The sequence below is a fragment of the Ambystoma mexicanum genome, chromosome 5p (assembly GCF_040938575.1).
Source record: "Ambystoma mexicanum isolate Mex_15411 chromosome 5p, UKY_AmexF1_1, whole genome shotgun sequence".
NCBI classification, from domain to species: domain Eukaryota; kingdom Metazoa; phylum Chordata; class Amphibia; order Caudata; family Ambystomatidae; genus Ambystoma; species Ambystoma mexicanum.
This window is the reverse complement of record NC_090930.1, coordinates 634,660,500-634,678,435: the sequence shown is the minus strand read 5'-3', so window position 1 is coordinate 634,678,435 and position 17,936 is coordinate 634,660,500.

Below are 17,936 nucleotides of genomic sequence, written 5' to 3'. Positions count from 1 at the left end.
TGGTGTAAGCGGATCCCCTCCCTGAAAACGGGTCTGGACGTAGGCATCCCTGCTGGTGCAGTATGATGCAGTCACAGGATCGGGGACAGGATTACACACAGGCACCTCCACGGTGGCCTGTGCTGCCTCCTGTCCCTGCCCCTGCACTGCACCACTAGCACCAGTGGGATCCCCACCTCCAGACCCCGTGTCTGTCCCTTGCACGGCCTCCTCCTCCACCAAACCCCCCACCAACCTGTATGGCTCCGTGCCATCTTCCTCCGTCGAACCCTGTGGGGTCTCAGCTGCCCCTTCTGCTGCCGAGGAGTCCAACTCCGACCTCCGCCTCTTGGACCTTCCCTCGGCAGCTGCGGCCTGGGACGCGGCACCGGACTCCTCACTCCCCGACAAGATGACAACCTGGGAGGGGAGCCGGGCCTTGCGTCTCCGGCTGGCGGGATGATCCCTGCCGCTGTGCTCCACAGCACCCTCTCCGCCCTCTTCTTCAGTTGACGCTGCAGACAGGGAGATATAAAACACAGGCATGGGCACTGTACAATTGACTGATGCACACATGACAGTTGCACATAAGTGGCATTGTTTAACTACAGACATGGCATCACACTCCACGACACACATGTCATTTTAACTCACACACATGAACATTTCAACAGCAATATTGCACCAGGCAGCACCATCCATACACATACAACAGCATGAACAGCCAAAGGTGAGCCTGACATCACATGAAACACAAGGAGTGCACTAGACATGTACACACGCCACCACACTTACATGCATGTCTACATCTCCTCCAACTGTTGCAGTGATGAGATCGCCATACATGTCACATCTGCCATTCATCCTTCTACATATCAGTGTCACGTGCATTCATGTTGAATCACAGTTGCACACTTGTCAGATACACATACATGCACATGTACACAGTGTAGATACATGCATTATGAACCACCATCCATGCCACAACCATGCCAATGTACATACACAGAAATTTAAACATGTGTGCTCCCACACCTGCATTTGCCCAGCATGCTTACCAACACATACACCATCAATGTGTCTCACAACTGAGAGGACTCACATGTGGAAGCCTCACGCCCATGTTCATACACATCCTTACATGGCCCTACATAAACACATGTGCAACCTGCACAGTACTGGCACACCACGACACGCACAGCGTACTATCAACATGCATGTACACTTACCGCTCGACTCCAGACGGGTCTGCCTCTCAAGGATCCGGACGTAGAGAGCTGGGCATATGCGTTCCAGGACCCTCATTTGATGGGTCGACAGCTGGCCCCGGCGCCCCTTGGCATCCGCTGCCTTAGCGAGGCGCCGGGCCTTGTTGAGGGTCCTGGACATGAAGTCCTCCCAGCACTTCTTGACATGATGTAAGTCGTGGGCTGCCACCCCTCCACGTTGATGGCAGTCACAATGTCCATCCAGATCCTGGTCCGTCCTTCATTGTCGGCGCGCAAACTTCCAAAGGGGGCATCATACTGCCCCAGGACTTGCTCCACCAGGACACCAACTTTGGTGGCAGTGAAGCTGGTGGCCCTCTGCCTCTCTGGCTGGGGGTTGCCAGTGCTGCCAGATGGTGTTGTGCTGGACATGGCAAACCCAGAGGCAGGAGTGGGTGGGCAACTGGGTCCTGGGGCTGGGCTGTGGAGCGATGGAATCCCAGTCGGGAGTCTTCGGTTCCAGCAGTGGTGGTCACAGCAACTACACCCCTGGCTGACGTGCAGGCAGCAAATGGCAGGGCATGTGGGCAGCAGGCAGTCAGGCAGCAGCAGATGGCAGGTAGGAGCGTGCTCAGGGCTCTGGGGGGTAGTAATTCGGCCTTCTGGACAGGAGCGTGGTCTTCCGTGTGTTTTCGCGTGGCCAGCTTGATACGGAGTGATTTGGCACGTGAAAAAATTGCACATCACCGTGTAATTCGAGGAAAGTGCCTTAGCGCGTAAGCATGTCAGCACACGCACGCGATTTCATTGGACCAGAGGCCCTTAGCGCGTAAGCGCTTAAGTTACATTACGCATGCGGCCGTTTCCCTCATAGCACGTGATGAGGAAAAACTGCACGTCCGAATGTCATTGTGTGTAATTGGAGGAAAGGGCCCGCGTACACGCGTATCTGACATGTACGTGTGGGCCGGTTTAAAAGCTACGTGTAGGACGCCATTTCCTTGTATGTGCTTTTCGTGGAGAACGAGTGGGTGAAATCTGTACTTCTTGTTGGTTCACACGCGATTACTTCACAGCGTTTATAGTTCGTACTCCCTGTTACCTCTGACAGCTCTTTTCTGATTTTTTGTTGGGCCTGTTTCCTCAAACAGAGTTCACTTCTCCTTTTGTCCTGTCTCCTCAGACAGCGTACAATTCTTCTTTTGGCGTGGGTGTTGCCAACATGCACACGCGCGTATTTTTCACGTTCTTTTTCCAGGCAGATGGTGAGTTCCGCACGTACTTAGCAACTGTGCTTGCCCCGTGTGTCGCGTTCCCCTTTCAGAGGTCATTGTAGGCTGCGTGTATTACGCGTACGCTTATTTTTGTGTTTCTGGGTGCCACAGCGTAGTGCGGGTTCATTTTTTCACGCACGTGGTCTACGAGGGGTTGCGTGCACGTTCATTTTTGATTTTGGGCTGCCTGTGCGTTGCGTGACCTGTCATCTACCCCCAGGGGTCACAGACAGCCTTGTTAGAGCACTAGGGTACGAATTCCATCTAGTATCCTACCCCTTTGACCCCCAATTTCCCAGGACAATAGTTTACTGCAACTCCCATACGCACAACAACATCAGTGCCATGGTTGGGAGGCGACCAAGTGGTAAGGGAGGCAAAGGTGGCCGACCTTCAAAAGGTGGGCATGGTGGGCGCGGTAGGGGACGTGGCTGGGATTTGCAGGGTGCCCCTATGCCCCCATGTGTGGAGGAATAATCAGGGACACCCATGCCCCCCCCCATGGTTGAGGGAAACGTGGCTGACACCATCCTAGCTCAGCCCCTGTTTAGACCAGCCCATTGTGGCACCTGACCTGGCACAGGATGACTCCCAGGCTGACTTCCAGGTCAGCAAGTTTAGGCCACGTGTGGCGGTGCAAGTTGTTGTCATCAAGCCACATGGATCTGGCTTGTCATCTGCTGCCCCAAGTATGCAGGGTGGGGAGGCTGCAGGGGCAGCTGCAGCTCCATCCGCCCCAGCTCTGACTCTCCCAACCAGGACAGTGTCAGTCTAGGTCCGTCAAACTGACGTTCCCCCTGCCAACATTACCCTGCAGCGACCTGGTCAACCATGACACCCTCTGGTAACAACTCTCCACCAAATTCCACTTCTCCAATGAAACTTCCCAGTGGATAAAGTCATTCCTAAGCGACCGTACCTTGAGAGTGCATTTTGGTGATGCAGCTGCTCACCCCATCCCATTCCATTTTGTGTATCCCAAGGCTCTTGGCCCTCACCCACAACATATGCCATTAAGAGTAAACGCTTGTTTGGTCATCTTGACACCCTTAGTATCCCCTACACCAATTTTGCGGTTGACACTCAGATCCTTCTGCTCATTACAGCCAATTACACTACTGACTCTGAAACAATCAATCTCTTCTATAGCATTATCCAAGTCTGGGTGACCTCAAACAACCTTTGCCTCAGTGAAGACAAAACCTATTTGCTTATTGTGGGTTCCCATGCCCGCCTTAACAACCTTGATCCGGCTTATTGCTTGTTCATCATCAATTATATGATATGATATGGTATGATATTATGTGGCATTTATAACATGCCTGTACAAAAGTGTTTGTAGGCGTGACAAGACAAGGTGTGAAATTGGAAACAGAGGAAGGAAAAAACAACACTCTTACTTGGCCTTGCGTCATTCAGATCGCACAAGTTTGAGGAAGGGATGGGGAGAAGTGCCAAGGGCGGGGTGAAGTGCAGGTAATCAAAAGTGCAGCCAGCTGGTGTCTCAGTGCAGTTAATAGAAAGTGCAGCAATGGGTGGCTCTTAAGTGCAGAGAGAGGGGACTGTAGGGTTACAGATACAGACCATAAGTGCAAGGGGAGCCAAGAGGCAGTGTGAGGTGCAACTAGACATGTGGGGACCTGGGCCCAAATTCAGAAGGTTGCCCGGTGACCAGTGCGTCGACCAGTCGGGTCATCAGCATGGGAGAGGAAGAGAGAAAGCGTTAGCAAAGGGCAAGGTGTTGAGTTGCTTCCAGAACCAGAGGTGGTTCTGCACACGTTTGAGAGAGGCAGGGAGGCTGTTCCAGAGGGAGGGCGTAGACGAAGATAGAGATCTGTCCCCAACTCTCTGCTTATAAAAGCGACTGATCCTCAGACATTCGGAGGTGGATGAGTGGAGAGCTTGAGAAGGGAGATGTTTAGAAAGAGAGCTCTGGAGTAGGTGCATTCCCAGGACCCAGAAAGTCTTGTGGATGATGCAGAGGGTTGTGAACTTGATCCTTGCTGCCACTCTGAGCCATTGAAGAGATTTCAGTGCTGGAGAGAAACTATCTCTGGGCTTGAGGCCAGGGATGAGTCTCGCAGTCCTGTTCCGAATAAGTTGTCGAAGACAGAGAGTAGAGACAGGAAGATTTAGAAAGAGGATGTTGCAGTATTCCAGCCTAGAGAGGACCAGAGGTCTGGAGACAATGAGCTTATGGGGGAAATTGAGGTAAGGAAGAATACCTCTGAGGAGGTGCAGCTGATAGTTTGAGTTCTTAGAGATGTCAGAGAAGAGGAGAGAATGAAGGGGTAGAGTCTAAGATGACATGAAGGTTCGTAGCCTCACAGGTAGAAGTAGGAGGAGGGCCCAGAGTGGACCGCCAGAGAGAGAAGGGAAAGGAGGGAGCTGGTGTTCCGATGAGGAGGATCTTAGTCTTACTGGCATTAAGGTAGAGATCATTAGCAGCACACGACTGCTGGATTGCCTACAGACAGTCTGTAATGAGAGAAGGACTGGAGGCGGCCGGGAGAGCGTGAAAGAGAGATGGGTGTCATTCGCATAGAACTGTAAATTGGATCAAAGAGCAGCAATGTAGTGGCAAGAGGTGTCAGGTATTAGTTGAACAGCCAGTGAGAAAGGTTAGACCCTGGGGTAACCCACAGGTAGAGAGACAGATAGAAGAGAGGAAGGACCCCAGCTGGACCTGGGAGGGTTGATCAGTGAGAAAGGAGATCAGCCAGGCCACTGCCTGATCAGAGATACCCAGGTTTTCACTGAGGCAATTGAGCATGATGACATGGTTGACATTATCAAAAACAGAAGCAAGATCAAGGAGAATGAGGACAGAATGAAAGTTCGAATCAAGGTTAGAGAGCAGGTCTTCACAGATTTTCAGGAGAGCAGTTTCCATGTTTCTGTCTGCTCTGGAGCCAGACTGGTGTACATGGAGACAACCAAAAGATTCAGTGTGAAGATTAAGCAGGGAGATGGACAGCTTTTCCAAGAGTTTGCGAAAGGAGTCATGGCGATCGGGCAATAGTTAGCGTAAAGGAAGGATTGGAAGAGGGCTTCTTAAGGAGGGTGTGCACAAAGGAGTGCTTAATGGGGGGGTGGAGGTTCCTGTGGAGAAAGAGTGATTACAGAAATCGCCAAGGCTGGAGCAAGGGTGTCAATGTGGTCCTTGATGTTTCCAGAAGAACAGGGAAGAACCTGTTTTGATGAGACTTTTCGTAGATTGGACTTGTCTAGAAATATTTTTGGGGTGAATAAGGGAAAGGAAGAGAAGGGAGGAGGATAAGAGGCCACAGGCAGGCCAGGAGTGGAAGAGGAAGAGGAAGAGAGGGTGTACCATGTCCTGAGTTTTAGTGAAGAAATGAGAAGCTAAGGCCGTACAGAGGGCCTGGGATGGAACAGGAGCGGTAGAGACTGCAGCAGGGTTGGCCAGCTTCTTGCAGATTTTGAAGAGTTTGGCGAGTTGTTAGATGCTGCAGAGACACCGGCTTCGATGTGTTCTTTCTTCTTGGCAAGGACAGAGAGTCTGTATTGCCTTTGGAGCAGGAGGAAGGCCAGTTTGTCAGAGGCTGCACCTGTAGGCCTCCACTTCCTCTTAGCTACCCTGCACTTCCGTTTGAGGGTGACGAGGTTGGAGTCGTACTAAGAGTTTCACTTGGATTTGGGCTTCAAGCAGATCGTCATGACAGGGGCAAGTACATCAAGAGTCTCAGAGATAGAAAGATGGAGGTCAGAAAGGGCTGTGTCAGGATGTGTGCCATCCAAAGGTGCAGAAGGAGGAGAGAAAATAGCGGCAAAATCCTCAACTGACATACACTTCATGGGTCGGATGACCGAGAGGGTAGGTAGCGGTGCTGAAGTTGGCTTGGCCTGAGGGGTAGAGAGAGAGAGATGAGAGGAAAGTAGAAAGTGATCACTACTGGAGAGAGGAGTGGTCAGAGGGTAAGAAAAGGGGAGGTCTGAGGAGATCAGAACAGCAAGGGTGTGCCCTGCAGAGTGAGTCGGGCCAGATGGAAGAATAGAGAGAGAGTCAATGGTACAACCATTACGTTTCAAAACATGTTAAAACCCTAGGTGTCATCCTTGATGCATAACTCACTGTGTCTAGACACGTCAATGCCATGTCATCAGCGACAGCTTACACTGCCAAACTCACCATGTTAAGCAGACAATTCCTCTCTTCAGACAAATCCCTAATGCTTGCAAAAGCTAAAATAGTTAGTAAACTGGACTACTGCAACTCTTTACCAGTGGATACCTCCACCAAGAACCTTGACACACTCCATCTCCTGCAAAATAAAGCACTGAGAGGAGCCCTTGGATAAAACACTATGATCAAATGTACACGACTTGGTGCAGCCTCCACTGTCTCCCCAATAAAGCTTGCATTGAGTTCAAAATCCTGACCATAACTCACTGCTGTGTTTACAAAGACGCACCTCGCTACCTCATCCCGCTCATCTCCATCAGACCGGTGTTGCACCCATTATAATCCTCCTCTGCCCTCACATTGCATATGCCAAGATTCAAATATAATCGTGCAGGAAGAACCAGCTTTACTCTCAATACGCCCATGATGTGGAACTTCCTGCCTGCCTGCAGCTGCAACAAACCCTCATAAACAATCTTCAGAAAAGTCAGCAAAACCTGGCTGTTCAATAAATATGACTAACTGCTACTTTGCCCACCAGGAAATAGACTTGAATATCACCAACCCAGCCTTGTCATCTGGCTGCACTTCTCCTATTCATGTCTTTACCTTTTTCCCTTACCCCATGATGTTGTAAAAACGTGTGATACTCCAGGGTCTGGTCGTTAGATAAATGCAATAAATAAATTAATAAATCTAGCAACACTCTAAACTGAAAAAGTGTTTTTTTATTTGCTTTTTAGTTGGCTGACTGCCATGGCTTTGATAAATATTCAGATCATTTCCTAATTATTAGGGGTGCAAGATACTCTGTAACTGTAGCAATAGATGAAGAGAAGACAGAAAAGAGTTTGTTGATATAATCATTCTTCTCAGCAATTAGGATGGGTCGAGAGAAGAATATTTTGTAAATATCAGCAACAGGAATTAGTTTGAAATTTTGTCTGGAATATATCTATGCAACTCCTTGTCTATGACCAGACGAAGTTTGGATACAAAATGAAAATGGGATCAAACATTATTCAGACCAGTCAACTGTAATGAGTAACGGAAATAATCAGAATACTAGGATCATTGTTGAGGTCTATGATGGTGCCTTTTATATCAGTAGGAGCCTAAATATTTACATTAATTTCAAAGGAATTTAGAATATTTGACAATTTAGTGAAAGTGGGAGAAATCTTCCAGTGCACGGCAGATTAAAATTGCCCAGCACACATTGAGAACGTTATTCAGCAAGGCTGTTAACTCAAATCTGAAAAATCATCTAGGCTTTGTAGGATGATAAATTAGCTAAATGCACCAGGGAAAAGTGTGAAGATAATGATATTCTCTACCTGTTCGAATAATGCTATAATAAAACCCTATAAAGAAGACTCTGTTTGACTGCCGAGGTGCACTTTACATATAGAACCCAGTTAAGAAGCAGTCACATAGATTATATCCTGATTGAAGTGACTGGATGGTACATTTTAGAGGATATGAAGCATATTGAATGCATCCGAGGTCATAGAATGCAATGAGAGTGATCATGAACCCCTTATGTTTTGTTCTTGGAGTTGCTCCTAGCTACTTGCTCAGATGACTTTTGTAGTATGTTTGTCAGCTTGAATGCGCCAACAATTCCAGAAAAATGTGATGGTCGTTATATGTTTTCTGCAGATTTGTTGCCACTGGTAGCAGAATTTGTATAGGGAAATTCTAGTGAATCAGAGGTAATTAGTACATATAAAGATGTGGTTCAAATCATAAAACCTTATGCAACAAAATGAGGGGTATCATCACAGAAGCAAATATGCACAGATGCCTGTTCTAATGTTGATCAAATAAAGGGCAGCGAGCGAAAGTTTAATAGCCTTAAAATGTCCTTTGTAGTGAAACAATATCACTGTAAATCGACTAGGGAAGAATAATTATTGGGCAGGCAGGAATCGTTGAGAAGGGAAACAAAGATGTAATACCATAGTGATGTTGGCAGATCACCACTAAGGGCACTGTGCAGGAGTTGAGAATACCTGATTATATTATTTCTGAGAATATGTGGCATAGCCGTTTTCACTAATTATATGCTGCAGAGCCAAACCCTAGCAACTTTCTAAGGTGCTCATCTAATCAGGCACCAACAACACAATGATGTAGTCAAGCCAAGGATAGTTTGTTTTTTCTCCAATGGCGAAAAAAAAGAGCCTCTGATTGTACCAAAAGCAAAGCTGACAAAGCGCCAGGGTTTTTTCCTCTGCCCATTGATTTATTCAAAGATGATCCCACTTTTATTCTAAATGATTTATGTTTATATGGATTTCATAGAGCATAGTTACCCCACTGAGGTAGATCCCTAAAGCTAGAAGAAAGACAAGTAAAATTGAAATCAAAGATGGCAAGTAAAGAATCAACTAAGTTGTGTAGGTTGTGTTGAGTGCTTATTTTTTGCCATTCTACATTGGTCTATTGCTCTTGATCTGTCTGTTAAGCAGTTCTAGCGACAAACGACTATTACAGAAAAAACACATTAGCAATAGTTTTGTGGGTTGTTTTAGGGATGCAGTAATGATGGTATTTGCCAGAGCAGAGAACCCAGGAGAATAGATGTCTCTTGAACATCCTCTGTATGTTTGGGCTTCACTTTGTATTCTACTGGGAACCAGTGGCATTCATGAAGTGGCAGGCTGATGTAGTCAAAGCAACAAACATTAAGAGGAGGTTGGCACCAACATTCTACACTCTCTAAAGTCATTTGCTGTGAGCCACGGCTGTATCCTCCCCTCCACTTCTCTTTATATATTGATACATTTATGATTTGGGTGTCAATCTGGAATTTCTTGAGGCCAATGCTACCAATTGGAATTTTTGGTTTCTCTTGTTTGCATATGAGCCCCTTGGCCTCCAACATCAACTCAACCTGATCATATTCAAAAGACCAAGGACATTTAGTAATGTAATGTAAAGTGGTCTTACATAGCACCCTTCTGCCATTAATGTTGGCTCCGCTGTGCATATCTCTAATTAATACTTCATGGACAAAGGGTCAAGTGGGTCAACTTCTTCGATTTTATAGGGCTCTGACTATATGAGTATTGTCAATGGATTTCACGACTTGAAAAAAAAGCTCTGCTGTTCTGCACAAACAGGGGGTTGTAGTTGTGTGTTTTGCTATGCAATATCCTGAGCGATCACTCTACTCAGCCATATAAATAAATAGGTCCCAGGATATTCCATCAGCGGCATAAAGTACTGACATATGGTAGCCACCAGATACCAGTAATCTGTAACTAGCAGAGAATACTACATGTATGAAACTCCTCAGTTTACCCACTAGGGCTCCCAATGTCCCTTTCGTCCTCCAGCTGGGTAACCTTGGCATTGGTTTTGGAAAACACAGTTAAGCCATTTTCTTATTGGACTGTAGAATAGCCCAGAACGTGTTGTCTACACAGAGAGGCTATGTGAAAAGTTTTGGATTCTCATGGTGCAATCACTTCTGTCCATTAGTCCAAATCTCAAACTACTTGTGCTAAATTGGTCATGGAGAAGACGCTACAAGACTGATCTACAAAAGTGCTTTTCATTGGGGAAATCCCACTGAAAAATGCATTGTAAATCAGTCTCTAAGAATTTACAGAAATATCAAAGTTGACTTCTTTTGAAGAAAGTTGGGCCCACAGTAGCAACATTCTTATTTAAAGAGGACTCTTACTGTTAACAGAAAAAATAACATTATAAAAACATGCACATAAGGTAAGTCAAATAAACGTGAGAGAGAGTATGTGATTCTATTACACATAATGTGATTTGTATTACACATAGGGCCTGATTTACAAAAGCGTTTTTCAATGTGGAAATCACATTGAGAAACGCTTTGTGAATCAGGCCCATAGTTGGCTATTTGCTAATTACAGCTGCACTCTTTTTATCTGCTATCATGACATATTTAGAATTAGAACACCCTTGTGGTGTTTCCACACACCCGATTGGCTAATCTGTGGGCTATACAAACTGATAGAACCCTCAGATATAATATAGCCTGGAAACTTTAATTAGCCCATTCCTCTGCCGGAAAGTTAATTGCCGCCGCAGCTTCGGCCGCTTCCCTAATGCACCCATGTCCATGTTCCACCTGCACCAGCAAGAGTTAACTGTTTGTGTTGCTGTGAGTCGGTGCCTAACGTGGTCCTCTGACAGCTTCCTGATTGCAAAATCAAATGGGGAAAAAACGCAGAAAAAAGCTTAAAACATAAACTATACAACGTTTAATCCCATCAGGGAACACCTACAAAATGTTATTTAAACGCTTGTTTATATGCTTGTATAAGTACACGTTATATTGCTTTCAAACATTCTTACTTTACCCCTGCATCCCTCTGCCTGATTAAAACCACAAATACAGACACACTCATTTACTTTTCCCATTTAACATTCCCACTCCCCAATACTAATTAGCTGCCTCAGTAAAACAAAACAAAAACTACTCACACCTGCATTTACTTTCACCATTTAAACACTCAACTCTGCTATGCTGATTATCTGCCTGATAAAAACAAGCAATACATACTCACATCTACTTTTGATTCATTTCTGCACTTATTTGTCATTTGTCTCTTTTTCTAATTTAATAAAAGGTGGATTTAATAAAATACTGAGGGTGTTCTAATAGCTTTATAAACCTGCAACTCAGACTGTACTAGGCATTATGGTCCCTCATACCTTGTCGATGGCCCTTACTATGCTCAAGCCTTCAGAGCCCTCGCTAGAAGTCTATGAAGCCATAATGAACAAGTCGTATTTGCTCTGCCTACAACTCCTTTATGACAGGAGGGTTGTGTTGCAGCTCACATTCATATAAACCCATGGACTACGCACACACATAAGTACGTCCTTCCAGAGCCAATATCGACTCAAATCAGCACATGATCCACATTTCAAGCCATTGCCAGATGTCATCACGTGTGTTATTTATGTGCACACTGTATACACAAAGCAATATGCGCTACAGTGTGAAAAGTAACACTGCTGTTTGGCAATCTGATCTATAAGAAGTGATTTATTTGTGCTCTTCTCCCCGGGTCTTCCCATCATTAGATGTTCATTAAGTATTAATTGTCATTGATCGACAGGCCTGTGTTCCTATTAAAGTGAAAGAAACGGCTATTAAAACATCATGGGGTAGATCACAGGCATGCCACAAGCAATAACTTAGATTAATGCGAAGAATTAAAACCAAAGTAGTTACATTATGGCCTCCTTCCTTTCCTCTCACTTTATTAATGATTTACTGTCAAATATGCTACATCTCAGACATTTCCGGAGTATTATGGGATTGATTCAGTGCATCATTTGCTGCAGAAAAAGTAACTTGACTCTTTAAACTTCATGCTCGTGATTATACATCTGCATTAGCTTGTTTGTAAAAACTAACAGAGTTCCACGATTTGCCAACTCAGCTAACCGAAATTACAGCAAATAACTGCATATCCAAATTATATAAAGCAACATCAGGAACATAGACAGCTAGTTTTTAGTTTTATTGTGTTTTTCTCTTGATGTTAAGGGCAGCAAACGTGAGTGAACAGCTGATTTGGTCAGTGATCCTGCTTACAAGCCCGGAATGCTAATCAGTTTTCTTTATAAAAAAAAAAAAAAAAACACTCGGACATTTGAATTGTAGTTGAGGTTTCCATAATTATTTTTCTGCTTGCATTTCTGTAACACTTTGCAATACCTCTTTGCAAAAATGCTTATGCCATCTCTGCACACTTTATGATTAGCTAGTGCAGGTGCGTGTTTGGACACTTTCGTCGTTACATCTGAAATGCATCTTCAATCAAATCAGGGGTGTTAAAAGTGTTTTTTTTTCACAGATGAATTTATGTGGAGTTCAACTACATGTAGTTGTTAAGTTTGGCGATTTTCTTGCAATTTCACCGCCGGTGACTTTTTGTTGTGTGACTGTGCCACACTTCTGTTAGCAGATTGCATTTCCATTCAATCGTCATTTATGCCGTCAATATTGCAGCAGGAATGGCTGTGCTGAAACTGGAACACAGGTAACAGGACCTTACAGGACCTTCAGTTTTACAGAATACAAAATAAGTTTAGTCTAATTTACAAACGTGCACTTCCATTTAAGGAACATGCACTACATAGCGAATATTCCTTGTACTCAAAACACGAGCAAGTGCCTAATTGCAGCACGCAACACAGCCTTGTTACTCATGCTGCTAGTATTGCAAGGTAATTCCAAGCCCCAATGGCATTCTGGGTGGCTGCAAGCAAATTATGAAATCATTGTTTCATTTTTTTTAACCTTTCTAAATCGGTTTAATTATTTGCATGTCTTTTTAACATTTCCATTTCTGTCATTCTTCAACCATGTAACAGTATTTAAATCTTTGTAACTTTGTTTTACTCATTTCAACACAAAAGGGGTCATTTTGTGGATTTATGTATGGCCGGTAAGCAAGCATCTATTCATCTGCGATAAACTTTGAACTTTGCCCACTATTGGCAGCTGACAATCTACATGTAATTTGGGCTTTTTGAATTACATACCTATTTGAGTCATATATGTGCACTTTGGCTAGGTGGCTAGCGCTGAGCAACACTGCTTAATAGCAACCTCCTAAAACTAAGAGTATGTAGCAATGGGCTGTGAAAGGGTAAACGCTCTAGAACTCAAAACATGGGAAAGCGTGACTTGGGAGGTCCACCTTGTTCTAAGAAAGGCAATAAGCGGACTGCAAAACACAGAATAATGTAGTAAATATTGGTGTGTTGCCCAACAGTAGGGATAATATACTGGAATCTATACATACTGCAATAGACCTATCTCCTGGGTTTTCCAATATTGATAATAATGGATTACTGTTCAATCATTGTTTGAATTTACGGAGTGACTCTTTGGGACCCTCAAAGCCGGAATGTAACAATGTGATTGGGTCTACTCTTTCTAATACTCCTGATCTGGAAGGCCTCATCTCCACCTCTGATTTCACATCAAGTGATAGTGAAATGAAGGAAGGAGAGGAAGATTATGATGTCATAAACAGGGGTATATCAACTACAGTAAAGCAAGGTGAGTTGATAAAAACTAGCAGATTGGATAAACTGGACTCAACAATAGAGGCATTGTTTTGTCTTTGCTCTGGCATAGTGGAAGAACAGGCACACTTAAAAACACTATTGGACAAAGTATCTGAGGCCAGATTGAAAGAATGCTCTATGGACAAAGATGACCATAATAGAAAACGGAAGGGGCACAAAACCAAAAATCCGGTAAAGTTGGTGAAATTAAATCATACTGTAGGAAAATCCCATAAGGATATCCCCATTACTACAGGGGTGGATGATCAACCCTGTACTATCATCGATAAACTGCCGAGACATCTGGGGCCACCAAAGCTCAAGGATTCACGTGAGGCCAGGACATATACAGTAAGAGTTAAAGAAAAGGGAAGGCCCTATGTACTGGGAAGGTCAGAAAAAGGGCATCAAAACACTGGTATACGAAAGAAGAACTGACCCATTCAAACAGGTTATTGCACACACTCCTTATTTACGTGTGATTGCTTTATTACAAATAAGACTCGTAACTAATTGGCCTCCAAAGACAAAGAATGTAGAACCCAAGTCCTCTGGACATACCACTGATTCTATATCTCCGGCTATCCCATAAAAAACAGTGTCGCTAGCCTGAAGCAGGAGAACAAACATTATACTAGACTACAGTTGTGACTTTGTAGCCAAATACTGTAAGAGTGACAGCTGATTCAGAGGAACAAGCTCTATTGACCTTGCGTATTGAACAGTCTATGCTGAATCTATTGCCAACCTCAGAGCTTGTACAAGAACTGACATCTGGGGCTCATACAAGGGGCAAGCAGCAATCGTTGGAGGAAGGATACCCTTCTGCAATAAATCAAAATCAAAATCCTACGTCATATCCTACTACCTCTACAGGGCCCTATTTAGTTGTGATTGAGCTAACAAATGGAGAAGATAGATGAGTAATGATACAAGGGGTATTGGATAATTGGGTTATCCCAAGAACTGGACAGCAGCCTCATGATTCAATAGACTCTATACAGGGGCAATCTGCTGGTACTCAGTCTCTTACAGATGAAAACAAGCATCCCCAAAAGGCAGTACCCTCCCCACAATGAGAGGCAATAAAGGACACACCCCAGGAGGGAATGAGACCAGGACCAAGTGCGGGTGATGTAAAAAGGGTTTTTATCTAACCAATATAGGGCATGCAAAGGACTCTGCAAGCTCCAAGAGCGCTCTGTCTGACAATAGCAAAGACAGTCACATTTATTACAAAACTATGTCATAAATCCTGTAAGATATAGGGGATACAAAAGTCGCAGGGATTGGGTGGTGTTGACTGACTATAGGTGGTGCACCGATGAGCTGCTCCAGGATTGGTGAACATCCGCACGGTGCCAACGTGGGGTGGACGGGTCAGCTGGGCTCGTCGGGATGGAGCTGCCAGGCCGGACGTGTTCTGTGTCGATGATTGGTGGCTGCTCTAACACTTTGCCCTTGTGGCCACACACACAAACACTCATCACATTATATGACTCCAGTTATCCTGCAAATCCTACAATAGGTTAATCTATGATCACATGAGAGACAGTGGAAAGCAACATGCAATGTGAAACTTCACCAATACATCAGTGTACAGTTGCTTTTTACCTATCGACTGGGTGTCATAAATCCAGGTGTCTTGTCAGAGGGCACGGGGTGAGCTGCCTTGTCACTTTGTCTTGTTAGATGTGGTGAGGGATCACTTAACAATATGTTAGTACAGGGGTGGATAACTGTCTCTATGGCCCATTAACTTGGGGGTGAACTGGAGTACCATTGGATCAGTAAGGGCACATTTCTGGCCTCTCGAGGCGATGGGATTCAGGACCAGGTTGTATATAATTCATTTGACCAAACTATGGCGGCCTCTGACATGGGGGAGGTAAATACTTGAAGCGGGTCCAGCAGGAATGTGGGGAGGTGAGGCTGTGCTGTTGGAACACCAGCAGTCCCTGGCGGGCCTTGACGGGAGGAGGGGGAGATGGCATTGTAGCTCTGAGCGATTTTCTGTTCCTGAACTACACAATATACCATAAGGGGAAACAATTACTACAGTTAATAGCATTAGGGTGATTACATGTTTCTATCATTTACAACTTCATTTACTGCTTCATACGTAACAATGGGGTCTGGCAGTGACACATGCATTACATAACGTTAGTTGAACACATATTGATAATTCACAGGACATATAAACGAATAACAACGTGAGGAAGCATCAGGTTGGATTGTATACGCAGAATCAGAGAAGCAATATGTTTGTTTACATTCTTGTTCATAGCAAAAACCGGTTCAATGCCCATGATGGCTGTTACACTTTTTTAAACCGTGTTTCACGACATTTCACACAAGTATTTTCTGTAACGCTTTTCAGTTTATCCTTTGTACATTAGCAGCAGTCATTAGTCAGTATACGGCAGAATCTAACAAGCCCTTTTTTAGACCTTGAAAGCACATGGTATTTTGCAGTGGCAGGGATTCATGGAGGAAGGTTATTGACACCATATATTTGAAATGTTGGGGGTTAGATTCAGGGTTGAGACTTGTTGGATTGGGATGGTTCTTGTTATTTTCCAGACTCGGGCTGCAAGTCAGGTCACTTCTAGGACAGTGATGTACTGCGGAATGTAAATGATACAGTGTTTGTTCTGATACTCGTTCGTGTCTGGTTGCTCGTGAGAAAGAGCTTTCAGCGGATCTGCCATGGGGTGGAGGTGCAGGTGGAGTGCATAGAGGGGGCCAAGCTACAGCTTTCGCAGGCTGGCTGTTTCATTTGGGCTTTAGGCATTACATCTAAAATGGAGTCTTGATGTTTTCAAAATGGTGTCTATGGTATGTTACAGTACGAGTCGATTGGCCCTGTGTGTCGTTCAGCAGCCATCCTGCCTCCCAGGCCCAGGTGCATGGTGGGCCGGTGACGAGTCACGAACCTCACGGAAGTGGGGTATGTGGGGGAGGGAGTCCTATAGACCTGTCCTCCCATACATGTCCCCCCTTTCGTTACTTAAGTAACGAATACTGTAACTCGCCCAACCTCTGGCGTTCTTTCTCATTCGCAACAGCTTCATCCCACGCGGTGTGCCCTTTATTGGCATCCAGGCTCTACATACCCCTAGGAGGCTCTCCCCCCTCCCAGCATACTCGTCTGGTGTGCATGTCATATATATTCATCCCCCATCTCCTTCCAAGTCCACCCATACCTCTGCATACCATTCCCGTTCTCGGGGCTCCTTTATTGTGGAATGATAAAACCTGTCCACTATGTCCCCATCATAATATAATGGCACCATTCTATACTTGGGTTCAGGGTCCTCACCTGCTTGTACTTGTGCTTCTTGCATGATCTGTGCTATTCCTCTAGTGTTGCCCATTGTTACCATCATCATTGCGCCATTTGGCACTGCATTTGCACAGCATCGAAGACCCAACTGGCACACGCAAAAAATCAGAAGTAAAAATACCACGAGGTGTATCAGCATTTTTGCTGCCAGCCCCAGCCAGGATGGTACCCAAGAAAAAATGTTGTCAAACCAAGTGCTGGCGTCTGTTCCACCTTCGTTCCTCATTCGTTCCCCCAGGTTATGTACCGCTGTGATAACATGTGATAACGTTCCATTATCTGCATCTTCCGAAGGTATAAATGTGCAACATGCACTCCGATTTTTTGGCAAACACCTCCATCCATCGCCGTTAACCGGTCTAAGACATACCTGTTCTGCATGGTCATTAACCATAGGGCCCTTAGCTCCACCTTGATCCCGTTGAACCCTTTTTCAGTGTTGTTGGCCAGCTGGATCAGCTCCCAGCGCGTGATCTGGAGCCATTTTGTGTTGGCTCGCGCCTGGATACTCAGGATAAGGGAGGCAAAGAACGTTTCAGCAGAATTAAACAGCCGGTACTTGTCTGGAATCTGCGCCAACAGCTCTGAGGAGGCTTTGGATATGTTGTTGGATGATCTCCGCTGCCTTGATATCACTTCTTGTGCGTTGCCCGAGGACAGGGCATACAATGGCGGTTCTTCTGTTGGTTGTATGTTTCCTTCATGGTGGGCATTTGGCACTCCTTTTCCTCCGTTGATGTGGCTCTCCGGGATTACCGAAGCCGAATGCAGTGTTGCCAGAGAGCATGTGCCCCTCCAGAATTGTGGGAGGTGCAAGTACGCCTGTTTTCCGCAGACCCACTAAGTGTCCATGAGTGCTGCTGTCCCCTTTTTCATGTCTGGGATAGTGAGTGTCCAATTAAAGTTCT